The sequence below is a fragment of the Monodelphis domestica genome, chromosome 2, assembly GCF_027887165.1.
Source record: "Monodelphis domestica isolate mMonDom1 chromosome 2, mMonDom1.pri, whole genome shotgun sequence".
In the NCBI taxonomy this organism is placed as follows: Eukaryota; Metazoa; Chordata; class Mammalia; order Didelphimorphia; family Didelphidae; genus Monodelphis; species Monodelphis domestica.
In genome coordinates, this window is record NC_077228.1 from 54,550,305 (window position 1) to 54,572,495 (window position 22,191).

Consider the following 22,191-nt stretch of genomic DNA (forward strand, 5'->3'; position numbering starts at 1 on the left):
TTATTATAACTACTTTGTTAATTTTTTTTTCCAGGTAGACCTCAGGGATAGAGAAATGTGGCTTGAGCAATTAAAATGGGGCAGTAGGAGAGAATAGTCAATTACAGAATAGATATTATTAATTGATATAGAATAAATTTAACTTCCTCAGGTTAGAAATTGTAGTTTTACTTTTTTATTGCAGAAACTTTAGGCATTGTAAAAAATAGGCTTGAATACAGGACTACAATCCCCACAATTCCTTGCTCCACTTCCCCAGACTGCTTTGTAATCTCAAGCAATTCTGAGGTGGGCCGAGATTGAGGAAGGATTTAAGCTGATGGCAAAGTCTTTTGGTTCTTCTCTCTTTTTGGACTTCCATTTTGGAGCAGATGTGGCTCTTTCCATAATGTAGGTAAGGTCTTGTCTAGGCCTCTGGCCTAGGCATGTTTTCCTTATCCTGTATTTTCTTTAATCCTTAATTCTTAATAAACCTCTAAAAAATATAATACTCCTTGCAGAGAGAAACTAATTTCTACCTGCCTCAGTCTCCCCTAAATTTTAATCTTTACAGTTTGGCATAACCACTTCGGGAGAAAAAACTCTCAATCTTCTGATTTCTTTTGTGATCTTTAGTTAATCTTTAATAGCTAGTACCTAGAAAAAAAAATTTTTTTTGAGCCACATCTCTCTGGCCAAGGTTTTTTTACCCTCGCAAAGCTGCTACAGGCTCCGGACCTGTTGCATTTGCTGCCCACCCCACCCAGCTCAGCCCCATTGCTTCCTGCCTGCAGCCTACAGCCCCAATTGTCCTCACCTGGTACCTGGTCCCGGCCTTGCCCACCCTGGCAGCCGCTCCAGCTCCTGCTCCTAGCCTCTCACTGGCCCTGCCTGCCTGTGTTCCTGCCTGCAGCCATCTGCTGGCTGCTGCCTGCCTGTTTCTGCGCCCCAGACCCACAAGCACAACCCCAGCTGGCTCATCATCCAGATCCTTGGAGTAGATCACTCAGGACTCATTGAGGCCAGCTGGTAACAGTATTGGCCACGTGGGCAGAGGGGAGAGACGAGAGGGAAAGGAGACCGGGCAATTTTCCCTTAGGCTAAGCCTCCATGTGGATGGGGGTATTGACCACAGGGGGTTCATAGAAGGGGAGAGAGGAGAAGAAACAGATTTTTCAAACAGAAACTTAATAGCAATGGGCTGTTTAAAAGGATACCTTTTGACTCTTCTGGTAATTTCATTGACTTCACCTGCCTGTCAGGGAGCAGACTCAGCCCAAAGATTCAACTTCAACTTTAACTTTGAAGGGGCAAATGCGTGGCCCAGCGAACTAGGAGCCAGGCCCAGAGATGGGAGGTCTCTAGTTGAAATCTGGCCTGAGACACTTCATGGCCTTGTGGCAGATCGCTCAGACCCCATTGCCTAGCCCTTACCACTCTGCCTTCGGACAATAGACATTTAAATGGATAAGAACCCAAGGAACTTTGAAGAGACCAAAGGCTATATTCTAAGGCATTTCAGACTCCAATGGTTTATACAAATCTCTGTATTTCTATTGCATTTTGATATTTGCTTGCTTTAAGGTTTAACTTTGTGATTTTAAGTTCATATATTACTGGATTCAATATTATTCTGCTTGAACTGAAGGTTGATTGAATTTATTTTGAATGTACTTAGTTTTTAAAATTCTGTTTTTCCCCTATAACTATTGAACAAATATTATTGTGAATAAGCCCATATATGAAAAAACAGCTTTTTTCTATTTTGCTGAGGATAGATGGACTTCAGAACTGGTTATAATTGTATTAACAACTTTGGAAAATTTAATGTGCTAAATACCTCAAATGATTTTAAAGGTTTTTTTAAATATTATTTTTGTAATTTTTTTTAACAGTCTCTGGTTATTTTTGCCTGCCCCTACCACGAGGTAAGGCCCATTCTAGTAGCTGAAGTGAAATACATTTTATAAACCCCAACCTTCCCACATGTGAATGGAATTTGGGCAGTTAATCTCAGGGCATTTGTATCCCTATACGCCTCCAAAAAAGGAGCATCTTTTATTTATACTCTTCAGCTCACTACTTTACATGCACCAGAATGATATATAGATTTCTTGATTATATTCTTAACCCAAGATGAGTTTTACTTTGTTTTAAAAAATATGTTTAAATATGTAAACCTCAAAATTTCTCAGACTTATGAATGTTAGGGGTTTCCTCCATTGGGGAATCTTCTACTTAAAAAATTCCCTAGCAGATAGTGAGAAGTCTACTTCAATGTGAGGGCTCCTTGCCTTGGGAATATCCCTTCTCCACCCTACTTAGGACTGTTTTAGGACAGAGAGCTCCTTGAGAACAATGAAAAGTACTTTGATCCATGCTTATGGAAGGGACAGGAAGTCCTTTGAGTCATGACTGTTTTAGAATTGATACAATGGGATACTAAGTACCTATAAAGGTGGGGCAACTTGTAAACTACTTAAACCTAAAAGGGTGATAACTTATTCAGAGGTTTTTTCTTAATGAAATTTGTCGACACAGCAGCATTTTTTCTGACTTACTAAAGAGATTAATCTATTCAGCTGTGAATTCAAAATGGGCTGTCTTTTAGAAAAACTTCTACTGTGATTGGTAGATGTAAGGACTTAGGGGAGGTGACATAGGAGATTTTGCCCTTAAAAATAAGAGCTCAGGGAAGAGCTGAGGAGAGATTCTGAAACATTCAGATTGGAGAGACTCATTCTGAGGAGACTGATTCTGAAACATTCAGATGGAGGAGGGAGCTGGTGAAAGCAGCTGAGATGCTGCTGGCCTGGTGTCATTAGAAATCCTTACTTAGACAGATCTTATGGTGAGTTATAAAAAACTGACTGATTTCTCTTTTAAGACTCAGGTCTAGGCCATATTGGCTTGAGGCCCTTCATACTTATTCCTTTCTTACTCTCTCTCTCTTTCTTTGATTACTCATTGTATTGTTAATTAAAATCTCTATAAAACCCAATTGACTTGGGTATTTGAATAATTGGGAATATTTCCCTGGCGACCACCTTATATTTGATTTTAAAACCCAAGACACTGTAGTGAAACATATTTCTGGGGTCAAATTTACTCACCCTCTCTTATATCTATCACAACTTATATCTTCCACTATTTTAATCACTACAGTTTAAGACCTCAACCATTTTAAATCTCACAAATACCAAGGTTGAAAGATTTGCTATGATTGTAAAAAGTTGTGACAAATATCCATCAATTCATAGGCTTTTAAATGTCATACAACTTATGTGAAATATGACAGTGTGTTTGCTTGGTATTGTAATTAATTGGGCTATTGAGAATTTTGGGGATTTTGATACCTACATATTTGTACTACTGTATTTTTAAAAAAGGAAAAATTGTTAACCTTGTTCAATTCATTTGCCTCATACATATAGTGGAGCATGGCCAGATATTAAGAGGAAATGGATCTCATTTTTGGTGAGAAAGCCTTGAATTTTATATTTTCCTAACTGACACAGAGTGTCAATGATTATAAGCTACATTTTTTAATTTTTAAAGCTCTTTTATTATTATATTTTCTTGCATGTGCAATATACTATTTCAGTGTTTTTTTTTTAATTTTTCTCTCCTTTTTATATTTGAGGCACATGTCACCAGCATGAAGATTTTCTTTAACTTTTTGATTTTTCAGTACTACAAGTTTGAAATACATTTTTCAGAGCATGCCCAAAAGGCCTGTGACTATAAAAATGATGCCACTAATTATTTAAAAGTTATAGGACTTTGCTTATTCTGTCTGATTCCAGGACCAGATATACACAACAGAGCCATTGCACAGAGCCAAAGAAATGCCAATCCAGGATGGATTGATGCACTTCCAGGCCAATACAAAGGTCTTGAACCTAGTGTGAAGACTCGAAGTTACTATGTTTATCATTGCTAGACATAGGTTTTCCTTGTGTCAACACTCACTCTGAAAATACTCACAGACAAGTATCCCCAAAACCTTGGCTCCTATAATCTGGTCCCTTTTTTTTTCTGCCTCTCATAGTGTGGTACCTTTCTGTAGTCCTGGCTATTGACTGGGTAAATGCATCATTGCTTAGATCATTTTAATTGGGCCCTGATTCAAGGACCTGTTATAGATTTATTTTTCTTTTACTTGGAATTTTTACACATAAGACTTTGATAGTCTTTTCATCCAGAAATTTTTCTTTTTTCTTTTTTTTGGATTTTTCTGATATCTTTTAATATCTCTTGCCAATTGATTCATATACCTCATACCTCAGCCATGCATCCCTAAGTGATCCTGTTTTTTTAATCACCCTCTTAAAGGGGGGAATGTAAAAAATATCATTATTTAAATTGCAAAGTTTAAATTCCTTTTGAAAAGAATTTTAGGTAAAGAAGATGCTACCTCTCTGAACCCAGAAACTGAATTGTTGGAGAAGACATAATGAAGAAGCCTCCAGACCACAAGCTGCACAAAAATGAACTTTGGGTGTAGTTGATTGAACATTTATTTATATGTATACTTTCATGCCAAAGGGGACTGCCCCCTAACTGGCTTTCTGTCAATGTGTCCAGCAATTATTGGTCTTGTTCTTTTTTTCTCTTATCCTCAAATTATTGTAATCTTTAAATTGATTATGTTTTTATGATCCTTTGGGGAAGGACTTCTTCCCAGAGGATCAAACAGAGGAATGTAAAAAATAGACTCGAATACAAGACTACAATCCCCACAATTCCTTGCTCCACTTTCCCAGAATGCTTTGTAATCTCAAGCAATTCTGAGGTGGGCCGAGATTGAGGAAGGATTTAAGCTGATGGCAAAGGCTTTTGGTTCTTCTCTCATTTTGGACTTCCGTTTTGGAGCAGATGTGGCTCTTTCCATAATGTAGGTGAGGTCTTGTCTAGGCCTCTGGCCTAGGCATGTTTTCCTTATCTTGTATTTTCTTTAATCCTTAATCCTTAATAAACCTCTAAAAAAAATATAATACTCCTTGCAGAGAGAAACTAATTTCTTCCTGCCACAGTTTCCCCATATTCCTAAATTTTCATTATTACAGCATTTATGTAAAAAAGTGTGAAGCCATGGGTCCCGTGAAACTAGGTGTCTAGGCTGCTATTCTTCCTTCGGTGTAATTACTATTTCTAGTATCTAGTTTGGTAAGTTTACAAGAAACTTTCTCTCCTGTCTTTTTTAGTTTAAAATCCTTTAATTAGTTTCACAAACCAAAAAACAAATTTATCCTTAAGAGTTTTTGTTGGTCATATTACCACTCAGGTAAGGAATTAAACATTGATATCTCATTTTATTTTATTTTCTTAAGGCCTAAAAGATTTACTTATTCTCCTCTTTATGTGAGTTTAGAACTTCTTTTACTAGCAACTTTAGTTGCTATTTCACTCTTGTAGCTTGCCACCCACATTCTGTAAGCTCCCCAGCAAGAGAGACAACTCCAGGTGCCATACCTGTGTGCATTTTCACATATCTATATATGTATTTATATATTTAAAAAGGATGACTATTAGAAACAGTTAATATTGATTACTCTAATGATTTATTTAGTGTTTGTCCTGAGGCAGCTAAGGCTTAGTGGATAGTGAGCCAGGCCTGGAAAAGATAGAAAGGTCCTGGTTTCAAATATGACCTCAGATACTGCCTAGCTATATGACCCTGGACAAGTCACTTAACTTCAATTGCCCAGCCTTTATTGCTCCTTTGATTTTTTTTTAAACCCTTACCTTCCATCTTTTCCAGGCCTGGCTCACTATCCACTAAACCTTAGCTGCCTCAGGACAAACACTTACTAAATAAATCATTAGAATAATCAACCACTGAACTACCCAGCTATCCAGGTGCCCTCCCCCCCTTTTGATTTTACGACAGTAGGAAAGGGATATTTAAAAAAAAAGTTTAAAAAAAGGTTAGTTCTAATTGTAAGCCAGGTCTAACAGCTAAATTAAACTAATAAAAGCACTTCCTGATGTTGTGGAATGTTGAGGTGTACCCCTGGGGTTCAGGAAGGTTACCTTTTGCAAGAATGCAAGACTCCAAAACTTAAAAGTAAAGAGAGAGATTTATTAGTAATGTTGAATTTTTGGCCAGTAAGACAGCATGAGTGGAGCAACCTGAGAGGTTGCACCCCAAATGCCTCCATTCTGGAGTTTTAATATTCTACCCTAGAAAGGACAAGACTCTGGGGCAAGGGGTGGAGGGGAGGAGGTTAGCCCGAGGGCATGGGTGGTTCTCTGATTTGGAGGATGTAAGAATTGGGTGTGTCTCTTTGTCAGTCACAATTCCTTGGGGCAGTCAAAGCAGGGTAGTCTTCAAGGTCAGGTGTTTTGGGTTGGGAGTCTGGAGGGCCTAAGGGAGCAGAGGAATTTACCGGATAATAGTTTGCCTGAGTTTCCGGGTGTACAAAGCCCTGGACAATTTAAGATCCGGTTACTTAAGGAATCACCAAATGATCCACCATAATGTTAAAATAAGCTTTAGAATAAAAATGCATTTTAGAAGTAGGGATAGTTATTAGATTTATTTAGAGAGCCTAAGTTTTCATTCTCATCTCTGATAGGGAGAGAAGCCGCCCTTTATTCAAAAGAAACCAAGCTTCTAAAGCAACAAAGTCCTGCCTTCCAAAAAGACTGTCAAAAGCTTTCTCCAGCAGCTTCTGAAGTGAGGGGCATGAGGTCTAGTCCAAAAGTATTAAATTCAGTAGCTACCCCCCTTAGATCCTCCCTATTTTGCTCACTCCTCCTTAAGCCCAGCTTTTGCACCCTGCCAATGTTTCTCCTTTCTTGTAGAACTAGTCTTATTTTTGTCAAACTTCCCTGTACTTTTGAACTCTGTGGCAAAAACCCACAACTGTATTTTTTTTTTCATTTTTGTATTAAAAAATAAACGCCGGAGCCTACAAACTGGAAAGTCCTCTACCTTTGAAACCGGCTCTCTGGAGACTCTCTAGAGAGGGTGGGTCCAGGGGCTGACTCATCTGGTATGGAAAAGGAGGTAAAAGGCATCCGCCAATCAGGTGTGGAAAGCAGCTGTTTAAAATTCGTAACTGCTGACTCTTCTGCCTTTCAGTTTTGTACTTGGTTACTGAGGACTCTAGGATCCTTTTTATTGGTTAATTGCTAGACTTGCTAATAAATTGATCATTTTTGAAGTCTGAAACTGGGTCTCAGTTGATCTTTTTCAAAGATTTTTATCCAACCATTGGTACTGTGGGGCCCGAGTGAGGGACTCCTTCAGATGAACTTCCTAGAGCTCTCCCTTAAATTTTTCATCCGGGAACTTCCTCCTAGAGGGATGGAGAAGGACTCTGCCTGAGGCTTCCTAACCTTCTGAGCTATGGTAAGCCCCCCCATGGGAAAATCCTTGGGACACTTCATTGGCAGCAAGACCTTGGATTTATTATTATTATTTTTAAGAAAATTGTGTACTAACTTGATTAACTTTTCAAAAAAGAAAGTAAACTCTCAAAGCGGAAGTAAGACTCGGAACAAAACGCGTTAATACCCAGTAACTTCCTCTTTTAATTTCAATGCTAAAAGACGCTGCAGATGTAGAGCGTAGTTGGCCTTTTTGAAAGATATATATACTATATTTTAATTTTAAAGTACTGTAGCCCAGGTTCAGATTTTACTCAATTTATGGTCACTTTTTAAGGTAGGGGAATATTAGGAAAGCTTTTTAAGTAAGACTTAAAGAAAAATATTCTAACTAAAAAATATTTTTAATAAAAGAAGACTTCATAAGGGAATAATATTCTCATCAGGAAGCAGTATGTCTATCTATTTTTTTCTTTAAGCATATCATGCTGTCTGTGGCTGATAATTGTTTTTTTTTTCTCCCCAGGGAGCCCAAAGACAGGGTCTTCTATAGGTAGGAGACTATTAGAGGGGTAATAGGTAACTTATCCAGAGTATTGACCCTTGGAATTTGCTCCTCCTGTAAACAGAAAGGCTGCCCTAAAAAAGGACTCGCTGACTTCATGGAAACCCTCCTCTCTGCTAAGGAAAAGAGCCATCCTAAATAAAGGCTGCAGAAAAAAACGTGTCCCTCTGGGTCTTCCTAATCGGTCCTTACAAGGCATCCAGTGGAGCCCAGACCAGGCAGCTGATGCGCCCGGCTATCACTCGCCAGGGATTCCTTAAACGCGGAAACGATGAGATGCCCTGTCTGCCCCGAAAATCGGAACACATTTCAAAAGACTTCACCAGAGGAAAAAGCCACCCGTGGGTCGTCCTTTGTTCAGCAGTCCCCACCGGAGATCGAGTGCCCACGTTGGTCTAAAAAGGATATAGACGAACTGAGAAAAAACATCGCGCAATATTTACACGAAGAGAGAAACAAAGGCGAGACAAAAACAACCCCCCCAACACGGGCGATTCCGGTGCTCCCCCCTGTTCCGAGAGCTTCCAAAGTGCGGAAGTGTTCTTGCTGTCATCAGAAGGGCCATCTCGACGCGCAATGTCGCTTTAAAAGGAAGCCTGGTTTACGGGTCCGAAGGAAATGGAATAAAGCTAAGAAGCGCGGAGAGGTAGGAACCACTTGGATAATCCCGTCCCCTCTCCCTTTACATAGAGCATTTAGAGTATTAGATCCTGTATAGTTTATTAAATCCAGGAGCTTCTATTTAGGGGTTTGTTGGGACTTTGAAGGGTTAAGAAAGAATTAAGGAATGTTTTGATTTTTTTAAAGCTAGGAGTAAAGGAAGAATTTAACTTGGAAAATATTTATAACATACTAAATCCTTGGAAGGCTATTAAAAGGGTGCATTCTATTAAATAGGTTGTGGATATTTACCTACTTAGGCTTTGGAGTGGCTTAACACTGATCTATCACTGTAATGCAAATAGCATCTGGATGGAGCCATTCTTTGCTAGTTCCACTCACCCAGATCCCTTTGCCTTTTTACCCAAAAGAACAAAAAGTCCTCCAGTTTAAAGGTGATCCAGACTGTCCAGGTCGGATCTGTCTGATCTCAAACTCTAATTTGAGCTCAGAGAGGTTTCCTCTTACACTGCTGCCACCTTGTCTTTACCAACTCCCAAGGCGACAGAATTGAAATCAGGTTTGAGGCAAAAACCTGTACCTGGTTTCTGGCTGACTTTAAAAGGCCAGGTATTCAGGGTCCTTTGACAGATAGGAAAGGGAATTTTTGTTTACAGTCTACTGGATCAATTATTTCAATCTAAAACCTTTTTTCAGACTCTAATTTTACCAGTATTCAAGATCCTTCCTTCCTTCCTTCTCTCTCTCTCCCTCCCTCCCTCTCTCCCTTCCTTCCGTTTTTACTTCCTTCCTTCCTCAATATTCTCCCTCCTTGCTCACTAAGAAAGTTCCTCCTTTTTTTGCCCATTTAAGGAGAAATCTTGGCCTATAGCAGTGAACTTTTCACAACTGAAGAAAATTATTTTGTTGCATTTTGGAGAACCATCTTGTAGCTTATCAATGTAATATTTTCAAATGGTAATTTAAAGAAAATCCTTATCTTGTGTTTTAGAATCAATACTAAATATTTGTCTGAAAGCAGAAGAGCCATTAAGGGGTAAGCAGTTGGGGTTAGGTGATTTATCCAGGGTCACACAGCTAAGAAGTGCCTGAGGCTAGGTATGAATCAAGTTGCAACTTAAATGTTTCTTTATAAATGCTTTGACTGTCCCTGGTTTGATACTTTGCCTAAGATTATGCAGAGAGGAAATCCCTTTCACTTTAAAACTTCACTGCAATTTTATTCAGCTCTGTGGGCTTTTGAGAGTTAGTACCTTTTGCATTTTACTGTGTTTTGGATCCTCACTTGCCAGCAAGTACTTTTCTCTGACTGTACAAATGGGATACTTGGTATTAGGTAGTTTCATTTCAGATGATGTTTTAAGCAAGTTGAAGAAAGAAAGAGAAGTGTTGGAATCTGAAAGAAATGGACAACTTTAGGATTGAAAGCGAGAGAAAATGCAGTCAGTTTATACTAAAAGGGCGAAAAGAAGATTTTGAAGATAACCAGTTTTGGGAAGTTTTAAAAGAGAGGTTAAGTCAAGAAGTTGCTTAAAGCCATTTTTACTCAGCGCCAAGTTCCTAAGCCGTAACTGCTTGAGCCTCAGCATCAGAACTCCAGAAAATCCCACTGTCAAAGGCAGGGAAGGTTTCTGACACCTTGTGATCTAGTTTTTTTCAGATCCCCCTCCCCTTACTTGGTGTAATTTATTTTAAAGTAATATTTTGTATCAACAGCAAAAATAAAAAACCAACAATATTTCATTAGTAATGGTATTGTCTGATTTGGGGGGCTTCTGCCCCCCTCTCCCAACATCTAACTCTCAAGGCTGTTGCATAGATATATAATTATGACATTCCTAGCATTATGTTATCCTTAATTGTTTTCTTTATATTGTCAAGGTTTTCTGCCTAGGCATAGACATCAGCTCTTAACAGCCCTACTAACAATCTAAAGGGTTGCCCTTTGAGGAGGAAATAAGGTTACACTAATAGTGAGGCCAAAACACTTCTGGGTGGGGAAAAAAATCCTCTATCAGCCTCTCCAACTCAAACCCTGTGGTTCTTTCCTGATTGTCCTTTAGATTGGCATATAGATGATATAACCAGTCCTTTGTTACCTATTTCCTATTCTCAGAATAATCAGTAGCATCTACTTGTAGGGTTGTTGTAAAGCTCAAATACTTGCAATTTCCCATGCAGATTTTTGTTCTGTCTTTTCAATAAACTGTGACTATGGATAATGCTTTTCCAAAACAGATCCTGAGATTAAAAACTGCTCAGATTGGAAGAATGGCTACTTTCAAATGTGCTAATTTGCTGTTATTTGACTAACAAATTTTATTTCCTAGGAGTTAGACTACTGTAAACATTAAAATTAATCTCAATAATTAAAATATTATAATAAAAAGATTTATTAATTATCATTAGAAGTAAAGGAATAAAAAGGTAACAAAATAAAAAATAAAAAAACCATGTGCCCATGGCTAGTGAGCCTGTTCAAAATCCCTGCTTGCCACCACAGTCACAGAGAGGGACCAGCAATCCCATTGCCTAATATTCCCTGTCTATAGGAAGTTCATAACAACAGGAAGTCAGTGGGCTCCTGGGAAATGTAGTTTTTAGGATAACAGATTTCCAATTATACACTACTCAAAGACAATGAGATTGCTTAAGAACTGTCAGATAAGAAGTGGATTCTATTTTTAAGAATAATGCTGTAATTTTCTCTTAACAACTGTTAAGAAGAGAGTAATAAGATCTTACCAACCCTCCTGACAGCATTTTTATTCTTTTTTAATGTTTTTTTTTCCCCTGACAGCGTTTGAAGAAATTCTGATGAACTGCAATATGAGATTGAGGACCCAAGTACTACAGTTAAGGAACTGCAACCTCTCCCAGGCACTGGATGGAAGAATCCACTTTTGTATATAAGTTCATTGGAGAACATGAAAATTGTAAAACTGTACTTTTTTCCTAAAAAGGAAGTGTTACATCTTGGTAACAATCAAAACTGGATTTAAGACTTAATAGGAGCCAACAGTTTTCTTAAGGTTTTGAGTATGCTGCTGGTTTATTGGATTTATAAAAATTCAAGAATGTTGTATTCCTATTACTTGTCAGACTTGTCACACATTCAACCAACTGGAACATATGCATGTTGAGTTTATATGTATCCCTCACACTGGTCACTGCCTTCAGTCCTCATTGGGTTAAAGCTTTTACAGTTTTATTGGAAAACTTTAGCCATATACTTCTTGAATTCCATCTGCAGAGCACTCCAAGGGGGAAGTCACTTACCTAAATATTAAAACCTATCATATATAAAATTGCTTTAGGACGATTTGTACATGGCGAATTTTTTGCTTCTACCAGCCATATATTGACTGTGAAACTGTGAAAGAATTTAAACTGTTTTTGTTTATTTTAACTTAATCAATCAAGAACTTGGAATCTTCTTCCTTTCACACTTCATCATTAACCCTTAGTCCTAAAAGACCATGAGCACTGCCCCACCCATGGGGAGTGCTAAGCAAATTGGGATACTATGATTGGTTCCTAAGATGTAATAGACCAGCCCACAGTGAAAGGAACTAGAAACCAGAGACACAGGAAATGAGGTGGAAAAAACTGCTTATAAAAGCCAGACAAGGGAATTCTGAGTCGTATTGCTGCATTGGTGGCTCTTGCTGGATTACTTCTGCATTGGAGATTGATTCTGTGCTGGTAAGACTCTTTTCTGAAGAGGCTACTGTGACTACTGGTTGGAGATTGGGGCCTAAGGAAGCCTTTGTTGGAATTGAGCTGGATTTATATCAAGATTTAGGGAATTTAGCTAGGCAATATCTTCTACCTCCTTCCTACATTTCCCTCCCTTATGATCTCTACCTTGCTGTAATAAAGCTACTAACAGCCTTTTGACTTAAGAGTTAATTATAAATGGAAACCACAACAATATTTTTTAAATTCTTATATTTGTCAAACCCATTTTAATTATTACAAAAATATATTTTGATTACTTACCCTTGTACCACCCTAATTGATATCAAATTAAACCATAGTCTTAGTTTAACTTTTCAAATTATGCTGTAAATGTTTTATTGGCCCAAAACCACAATAATTCTATTTGGCCTTAATGTATAATGGATGAAGTTTTGCTATTTGAGGTGGGAATTTTTTAAATATACTTCTGAGCTTTTTAATTTCAGGCATGCTTACAAGATTGCAAACCCAATCCATTTTAGACTGAGGACTGCCATGTATTTGCCCATGGGAGAAAGTTGAGGGGATGACTGTGCAAAGGTGAAGGTAGATTCCCCTTGACTTGGTTTCCCATTGAGCTACTTTGTAAACTGAAAATTTTCCCATTAGGATTTTAATCCTGGCTTTTTGTACCCTACGAATATGGAGCTTTGGTATGATTTGCTCTTAACTATGACTGCCCTGGAATCAAAATAAAGCTAAGACAGGGTTTTACTTGTTATGGATTCTCTATAGCCCTCCTTAGCCTTTCATAGCAAATTTCTATAATAACTACTTAGAAGATTGGAAGTGTATATGAATTAAATCACGTCAGGTTATAAAATTGAACCATATTCTAAAGATTTAGGGAAAGTAATCAGTACTGAAACATTGGAGTCACATTCGTAGGATGTAGACAAAAAGATCTTCCATGATTTTCCTTTAGTTTGTAGTTTTATTTGCCTATATGATATAGGAATAGATTTAGCTAAGGAGGTGAGAAAATTTTGGGGTTTAGGACAGCAAGTGATTAATTGGGAAATAAATGAATCATACTGACTTGTAACTCAGTTCTGGAGCTAACTTGTAACTAAGTTCTGGAGAAACTTAGTTTCTCTTCAGTTATAGGTCTAGTTGAATTTCTGTTTTATTTTTTATTTTTTGGTGATGACACATTTTATTTATTTAAAAATTAAAAAAAAAGTTTTTTTCATGGTTATGATTTGTGTTTTCTCCTCATCCCTCTACCCTCCCAGAGCTAACAAGCAATTCTACTGGGTAATACATATACATATTCATATCCATTTCCATATTATTTATTTTTGTAAAAGAGCAGTCTTTTAAAACCAAAACCCCAAATCATATACCCACATAAACAAGTGATAAATCACATCTTCTGGATTTTTGCTCCCACAGTTTTCTCTAGATGTGGATAGTATTCTTTCTCATAAGTCCCTCAAAATTGTCCTGTATCCTTGCATTGCTTTTAGTAGCAAAGTCAATCACGTTTGATCATCCCACAATGTTATAATCTCTGTGTATAATGTTCTCCTGTTCCTGCTTATTTCACTCCACAACAGTTCATGGAGATCTTTCCAGTTCTTAAAGAAATCCATCAATTCACAATTCCATATAGTACAATAAATAGTATTCCATCACCATCAGATACCATAATTTTTCAGACAGTCCTCAATCCAGGGACCCCCCCCCCCATTTTCCAATTTTTAGCCACCATAAAGAGTACAGTTATGAATATTTTTGTACAAACAGGTCCTTGCCCAGGTTTTGTTTTGTTTTTAATCTCTTTGGGATATAAATCCAGTAGTGGTATTGCTGGATCAAAGGGCATGCTGAATTTCTGTTTTATAAGAAAACTTCATTCAAGTGTAGGAATTGGGGAAAAAAACTCATGTTGTTTGAACCTAGCCCTGTGAGACTATGAAACTGGACTACCTTTCCCTGTTGCATATAGACCCTGTAAAGGGGGGGGGGGGGTAATTATTAAAAGGTTGGGCTGGATTATTTAAGAATAGGGCTGCCAGGAATTTAATTTATTCCCAAGAGATTTATGTTTACCAATTACTGTTGAATCCTTGCTTTAGGTCTGACCAGGGGCAGTCAGTTTGATTCTGGTTTGTCACCCACTTACGCAAAGGTGGGTCACAGACCTCCCCTACTCAAGTGTGAATGGGGTGTTTACACCTTTGGTGATTAAATCTAAAAATGGGCAGGTGAATTAATTTAATATTCAAGGGGAGAGTTAAATTTAATCTTCACAACCCTTAATCAAGGACCCCAAGTTATGCTAACCAGAAACTCAGACTCCAAGATTGTTGCAAGGAATTTTCTCACAATCGTACATCTCCAGCAAGCTATAGATCTTATCTGAAAACCAGCCCTTACTGATCAATCAGTTACTATTTCCAAGTTCCTTTTGATGGTTTTCAGATAATTGGGGAGTGGGGCACCTCTTTTCCTGAATTCAAAGAATTGCACCTGTTTATTCTCACTCCCAACTTGAAAACTCCCCAATCCAATTAGAAGTCAGATTACCTAATGTTGTATTGGTTCTTTTCAATTAATTGACCTTATTTGATTGTTTTTATTGTATAAAACTCATCTCCTGAATTCAGGGCCCAGCACCTAAACTGTGGAAGGAACCCTACTCCCAGTTTGTTAGGTGATTGGCATGCATTCCTTAATAAATCAAAATGCTCAGAAGCTCGAACTTCTATTTCCTCTTTCATTGGCCACAGGGGAAATTAGAGGGAAATGTGACAAAGAATAAATATATAAAGAATGGCATTTTAAGAACTAATATACCAAATGCTCCTATTGTTTAAGTATGTTTTAGCAATACATTTTCACAATTGGATTAAAAAGACTTGCTATATTAAATTTCATAATTGTGAAGAGGGTGAAATCATTTATCTATATGAAGTATTGGGTAATTTTAAAGAGAAGCCCTCGTGTAAGTAAGATTCTTATCAGGTATCTAGAATTTAGGTAAAGATAGAAACAATGTGTGGTATGTGAAGAGCTGAAATTCTCTGGAGTTTCAGGTCATATTCTTATATCTCTTGTTAGTGAAACTAGATCTCTACGACTTAAAAAGGTCTTTTACTGTGTGAACTAATTATATAAAACCAAATTTAGAAGCTTGTATTAAATTGTCTTGAGTTTGCAAAAAGTTTCTGCATGTTCTTGAGGCCCTGAGAAGCAGATCTTGAAGGAAAAGTCAGTCCTGCCCTACGCTGAGTTCTGCTTGTTCCTGTTGCTTCTTGGGTCGGAAAATCTCAAAGAAGGTTGAAAAGAGCTTCACAGAGCAGAGGCTGTTGTACAAGCTGGACTTCTGGATTTTTTAATTAAACTTTCAATGGACCAGCAGAATGTTTTACTGCCAGCCAGCACTGAAGAAAGGACTGTTTGTGATAGCATACTCCATTTTTCTTAAGAAATGTAGTATGTGTTTTAACTTATAAACTCTTTTCTTCAACCTCTGTCATAGGCTATATATCTCTGGTGAGTGTTAGATTTATCATCATATTTTAAATTAAACAGAACCATGTTATGGGGTCCCTTGTTATTGCGGAACCCAGCCATGTTCTTGAGTCTCTGTTAATATTTCACAAGTAAAAAGTCATTAGGACCCTAAAGACATTGATATTAACAACTCTTCTAATTGTCTTTTGGTCTCGTCTGTACGGATAACAAAAATTAGAGGATGAATCAAGCCTCCTGTAGATATCTAGCTTTGCATCTCTAAACTTCCTGAATGCTGAAGACGTGTCAGTTTTGGCTCTTGGCTTCCATCTGGCAGTATTCTTTATGGAGAAGCTATGAATAGCTTCTCATTTTTACAAGTCTCTGGTGGCGTTTTCTGTTCTAGCTTGAATTCGTTTCTCAGGAAGATAAGACCTCTTCCTTTGATCTTATACAGTAAAAAAAAAATAGCCGTCTCCATGGTTTCTTGAATAGTGTCTCTGTCCTTCCTTTGGTTGGGGATCTTTTTAAGCTTTGTGTCATCTGTACATTTTATAAACACGCCCTTTGTGCCTGTGTACAGTTCTGGGATAAAAATGGTAAACACGGCCGGGCTGAGCGGAGATCCTTAGAACGTTACCCGGTAGATTTCCTTCAACATTCACAGAACTTGAAGTCGGAGAACCTGAATTTGGATCCCAATTCTGTCACTTTGAGACTTGGGGCATCTCCTTAAGCCTCTCTGCTTAACCTCTTTCCTGACTTTTTTTTTTCATCTATAAAATAAAGGGCTTAAACTAGATGATCTCTCAAGTCCTTTCTGAGTCTAGACTGAGGATCCGAGGTGACATCACACCGTCGGTGATGGTCCTTTATGTCATTCGCCCGGGAAGGGAGGCTGAGTTCAGAAGAAGGGCGAGGTCTGAGTTTCTCAAGAAACCTTTCCTCCGGAAGGAGACCGGAGTCACGGAAGTCTCCCGCGCAGGAGGCTCCAGAGTCGATGGTTTTTCTAAAGTGGAGCGTCAAAAGAGCTGGTCGCCACCTGGCGGGCAAAGGGAGAAAACGCTTCTGACACTTACCAGGCTCCAGCCCAGACCTTGCCACAGAGGAAAAATGAGAGCTGTAGGTCGGCCTGAGCGGAGCAGCACCTATCTATGGTTTAAAATGTTAATCCAGGCCACACATTTTTGGCCAACAGCTTACCTTCTGTAGTCTTTTAGCCTCACGTGGTGAAAGCCCATGCGGAATTTTTAACTTCAAAATTCTGTGAAAGAAAAAAAAAAGGCCTCATTTTGTGTTTTAGTCACCTGCCTGACACATTATTTTATTCATTTCCATTAAACGAAGTCTAAACTTTTCTACTGAAAATTTTTCTTCTGTGATAGAAGGCCAGAGTTCCTGTCCATGCTTCTGGAAATCTCTTCGACGAGTTATTTTGCAAAGTGGAGCCAAGAGCTAAAAGTCTATAGTCAAAAACACTCCACTCCAACCAATCCTCACCCCATCTCCCCCCCCCCCCCATTCAAAAAACTGGGGCTATCAACCTTTGGCGTTTTGAATGGATACAGTAGGAAGGACATACGGGCTTTCTTCCAAGTCTCCAACACAAGAATTACTTTTTTTTTTACTTAAAATCTTAATTTAATTAATTAATTTAGAATATTTTTCCATGGTTACATGACGTGATTCATGTGCTTTCCCTCTTCCCATCCCCCACCTCCCACAAGGAATGACTTCTTTCAGTGGTCTAGAAATTCTAGAAAAGTGACTTGCTTGACCCAGCCTTAGAAGCATGATGACTTGCCCGGATGCATACATATGAATTATCTAGGAAATCTATTTCAGGACCAATGGAGCCATGCTAACCCACATTGTGGATTTTTCAGGAGAAGATCCAGTTTGTATTCCATCCCAAGCAAAGACTATGTTTTTCTCTGCTAATACACTGTGAGTTCCTTTCTTTCATGTCCAGGGCTTAGCCTAGTGCCTAGCCCTAGACCAAAATGGGCTCTTAATAAATGCTTCTTGACCGGTTTCTCCCCCCCTCCACTCCCCAAAAGTACTTTATTTTTTTAAATGCTGTATTTTTATTCATTTTGTTAAACGTTTTCCAATTACAATTTTTTTTGTATTTTACTTATTTTACCAATGACATATAATAACAAATTTCCATATAAAAAAATCGAAGGATTCACGAATATGCGGGTCATCCTTACCTCCGGGTCGCACCATCCTTCCTGTTTTAAAGCATTTGGAAAGCCTCTGTGAACTCCCTAAATGTGCATTGATATTTTTATTATTGTGGACACTCATAGTCTTGGGTGGCACACTTAGGAGCCAATGGAGTTTGCTATTTAGTTTTTATTCTTTTCACTTCTAAACAAACCCATTAACAACAAACTTGGCAAGCTGAAAGCCACATCTTCACTATTTTCACCTTGAAGGCTCAACCTTTCTGCCTATCTTTGAGGATAAAGCAGTTCCATTTTCCACTCATTAAAGGGGAAAAAAAGTAAATATCTCCTAAAGCTAAGAAACTAATTCGAATTAACGAAGTTTGCAAATTTTACAGTCTTACCCTGGTGTGTCTGGAAGGCAGCAGATCCAGCCTTCTCATTCCGCAGAGGTCCGGGAGAGACGAGGGAGACGATTTTTCAGAATTTAATTTAACGCAGGAGCGAGGAAACGTTTTTCTTAAGAAATTAAAGCTTTTGAGTAGGAATGGAGAAAGCATCTTTCAGGTAAAGCTTCATAGGGAATTATGAGCACTGCTTTATCCGTTGGCGTTGGTGGTATAGTGGTGAGCATAGCTGCCTTCCAAGCAGTTGACCCGGGTTCGATTCCCGGCCAACGCACGCTTTTGGCGGGAACAATTATATATTTTTAAAAATTAAAAAAAAAAAAAGAAGAAATATATATATATTAAAACAGCAGCTTGTTATGCAGAAGCCTCTTCCACCCCAGTCTTGCTTTTTATTCAAGAGACGAACCTACCCGGATTGATGCTAGTTACTCCACCTTCTCTCTAGTTTTAGGGCAAGTCACATTCCACTGATAGAGAAATCGGCTTTGATCCTCTTCTAGCATCCATCCAACTCTTGCCTTTTCCCTCTGACCGAGCTACACCTAGTTCATTTCTAGGAGGGAATTCATTCCCTCATTCAGGAGGGAAAGGTTAGAAAGCGAGTTTGAAACTGGTTGGAGGGTCCACTAGGCGGGAAAGGGTCAGGGTAGCGTGTAGCTCTGGCGCAATGAAAAAACCCAGTGAACATTCAAGTTCTCCGAGGAAGAAGGATTGAACAACCAATCAAAATCCAAACAGACGCAAGCATTACGTCTTTTTTGAGTAACAATCATGAAGGAACAGGAAGAGGAAATAAGCAAGTCTTCCCTGGTGGTCTAGTGGTTAGGATTCGGCGCTCTCACCGCCGCGGCCCGGGTTCGATTCCCGGTCAGGGAAGCTGTTTTTTTTGTTTTTCCAGTTTTTAACCCGGGTTTTTGTATTTTGTATCCGTGGTGAAAGCGCAATAATTCACGAAAGGTACTTAACAGTATTCTGTTCTCGGATACTTCAGGGTGAAAAAGTGTCATCTCCAAACTATTTCTTTTCAGAACAATGATTTTAATTCTTTGTTAGTAACTGGAGGGAAGGGGGGTGGCGGGACAGAGAGGGGTTAGTATCTTATATTAGGAGGTGGGAGGAAAAGAAAATAGATGTTAATTTTTTAAACAGAGTAGTGGGGGTCGGCTACACCTGTGAAGTGGTGCATGGACTTTCAGATAAGGCCACACTAATATTTGCATTAATTTTTTACAAGTGGAATTTCACAAAGTGAAAGTAATATGTGAATATTTATAATGGCCGAACGAAATAGCGCAATAAAACATTAATAGAAATTAAATAAAATGAATATTTGTGATAAACACAAAACCAGTGTGAAAAACTCTTCTAATGCTTTTGAAGAAGCTGTTGGAAAACTTTGATACTGACTCCTCGTTAGTATAGTGGTGAGTATCCCCGCCTGTCACGCGGGAGACCGGGGTTCGATTCCCCGACGGGGAGACAAAAGTTATTTAATTCTTTTTTTTTAACCTTTTCCTCTCTGAGATAAAACTCTTCCCCGACGCCCAAGGGGGTCTACCCAGGCAACTAAATAAACACCTCCTCTATGAACTTAATGTATATTAGTATATGTATATATATACGAATATATACTAAAAAATACCGAGTATTGGTCTAGAATATGGGGGAGTGTCTTATGTCAGGGTTCCAAGAGGTCAAACAGGCATCCTTGACAGAAATTCACCAGGGTGGACTCAGAGCTCTAGGTAAACCTCCAGAGAAATTCAGGAGGAAGAGTCCCTTTCAGTAATGTGGAGAAAGAGTGGGGGTCGTAGTTCAAAGTCAATCCCTAAAATTAACCCGATTCCCGCAGGGGAGCAGGGAAAGGGGACCTGGATTTTATTAATGTTTAATTATTATTGATTATGGCTTCTAATCCTTAAATTTTAATTAATTAAAAAATTTTTTTTACTTTCTTTTCTATTCAAAACATCTCCTTCAAGGAAAAAAAAAAGCAAAGGCCCAGCGTCATAATCAAACGTTTGATTAGACTCCATTCACAGATGAGTACTGGGTTCACTTCTTTATAGATGCAGGCTAGTTATCCGCCCATGGCTTCGTTTCCCCTTTCCAGAAAGGATTTGAGGTCCCCTCGCCTCTGTTCCTGGAGCCCAAGAAGGCAATCCACAGGCGAAACTGAAGGGTAGGAATGTATGTTGGAGTCTCTTGGGATCCAAAATAGAGGCGAACGGCGGTAGATCACAGAGGCCTGGTGTCTGCCCCTGCCTTCTTCGGGGGAGTTCCTTGACCGGGGGCAAAATTCGTTGATACTGAGCCAGATTATCCATTTAAAGGCAGAGACAAAGTCCATAAAACAAGAGAAAACCGTGGAATTTAAATTTCGGGGAAAAGAAAAAAAAATACCGGTCTTGCATTGGCCGGGAATCGAACCCGGGCCTCCCGCGTGGCAGGCGAGAATTCTACCACTGAACCACCAATGCAGACAACGACAATGGGCCTTCTCAATCCTCTTTTCACTAAGCTTTTCTATGTCTCCCTTCAGCGATGCTGCTTACGGGTATATTTCTATATCAAGGGTCTGGGAATGTAGGCTGTTTCCACAAGAAAAAAATATTAAGATAAATTTTGAGAAGAAAGCTCATCGTCATTTCACCAAATACTACACTAATATTCGACTCGTGATTTCTTGATGACAGAGCTCAATTAAAACATCACCCTCTCGTTCTTTCTCTACTTGTCCCTTTTCCTCCCTTCTCACTGATTCCTTCTTCCACCGCCTCATCCTCACTTCCCCATCCTTCTTTGCTCCCCTCCCCAATTCCTTCCTCATTTTCCAAGGCTCATCCTCACCTTCCCCCTTCTTTTGCTCTCCTCTAACTCTTGCTTCCCCTTCCTCCCCAATTCCTTTTATCTTCTATTCCTTTCATTTTTCTCACTATCATTTGCTCCCCTCTCCACATCCTTTTCTCTTTCGCCCCCACCTCAATTTCTTTCTCTTGTCCTTCCTCCATCTTCACTTCCAATCCTCCATTTTTACTCCCGACACGTTCCTCTTCTGTTTTCCTCCCTCTTTCTCCTTTCCTCCCAACTTCCCAATTTCTTCCTGTCTTCCACAACCCTCACTTCCCAACTCCTCTTTTCGGCCCACTCGCCAATTCCTTCTTCTGTCCTCACCATCCTCACTTGACTCTCCTCTTTTGCTCACCTCCCTCAGTTACTTCTTGTCTCTCCCCATCCTCCCTTCCCTCTCCCTTTTTCTCCCCTCCACAATCTCCTTCCTTCTATTGCCATTCTCTTCTCATCTTTTTCATTACCTCCTCAGTTCCTACCTCTCTTCCTCCATCCTCACTTCTCGCCTCTTTTCCTCCACAATGAACCTACCGTCACTGCCGGTCTCCACTTCCATAATTCCTTCCACTTTTATCTTCCTCTGTTCTCTCCTCCACCCCTCCTTTTCTCTACCTCCCCAATTTCATGCTGTCTCTCCTCAGCCTCCCTTTCCTCTGGGTCTTTCCCTCCCCGTCCCCAATTTCTTCCTCTTCTGTCTTCCCTCCATCGGAGCTCCCTTCCCCGATCTTCTTTACCACCACCTTCTCCTCCCCCTCCTCTCCTGTCTCTCCTCCTCCCCGCCTCTTCCCAAGTTTGTTACCCAGAACCCTTACAGTTACCCTGACCCTAAATTCTAGGGTCCGAAGACTAAATGGGGCAAGGCTGAAATCTCCGGGCTAAAACCAATCTCAGGAAAAGCGGTCAATTTCTCCGCCTCCTTTCCTGACACATTCCCTCCTTGGGACCTTCTCCGTCTGACTCACGCCGCATCCCCACTCCAGAGAACAAAGGAGAACTTTCCCGAACCCCTAAAAAACAGGTCCTGCTACCCTGACATCAGAGGCGACTCACC

The 22,191-nt window shown here is 39.3% G+C and overlaps 1 long non-coding RNA gene and 4 other non-coding genes across 5 annotated transcripts; 4 read left to right on the forward strand and 1 right to left on the reverse strand.

Annotated features, from left to right (window-relative positions):
* The first annotated feature begins 257 nt into the window (after window positions 1–257).
* Window positions 258–13,442, forward strand: LOC130457084 (uncharacterized). Its single transcript, XR_008916084.1, has 3 exons — window positions 258–7,339; window positions 7,844–8,528; window positions 11,304–13,442. It is a non-coding gene; the product is annotated as an uncharacterized LOC130457084 (long non-coding RNA).
* A 5,047-nt stretch (window positions 13,443–18,489) lies between these two features.
* On the forward strand, window positions 18,490–18,561 carry TRNAG-UCC (transfer RNA glycine (anticodon UCC)). Its single transcript has one exon. It is a non-coding gene; the product is annotated as a tRNA-Gly (tRNA).
* A 533-nt stretch (window positions 18,562–19,094) lies between these two features.
* On the forward strand, window positions 19,095–19,166 carry TRNAE-CUC (transfer RNA glutamic acid (anticodon CUC)). Its single transcript has one exon. It is a non-coding gene; the product is annotated as a tRNA-Glu (tRNA).
* Window positions 19,167–19,697: 531 nt separating this feature from the next.
* On the forward strand, window positions 19,698–19,769 carry TRNAD-GUC (transfer RNA aspartic acid (anticodon GUC)). Its single transcript has one exon. It is a non-coding gene; the product is annotated as a tRNA-Asp (tRNA).
* Window positions 19,770–20,699: 930 nt separating this feature from the next.
* Window positions 20,700–20,770, reverse strand: TRNAG-GCC (transfer RNA glycine (anticodon GCC)). The gene has a single exon. It is a non-coding gene; the product is annotated as a tRNA-Gly (tRNA).
* Between the last annotated feature and the right edge of the window lie 1,421 nt (window positions 20,771–22,191).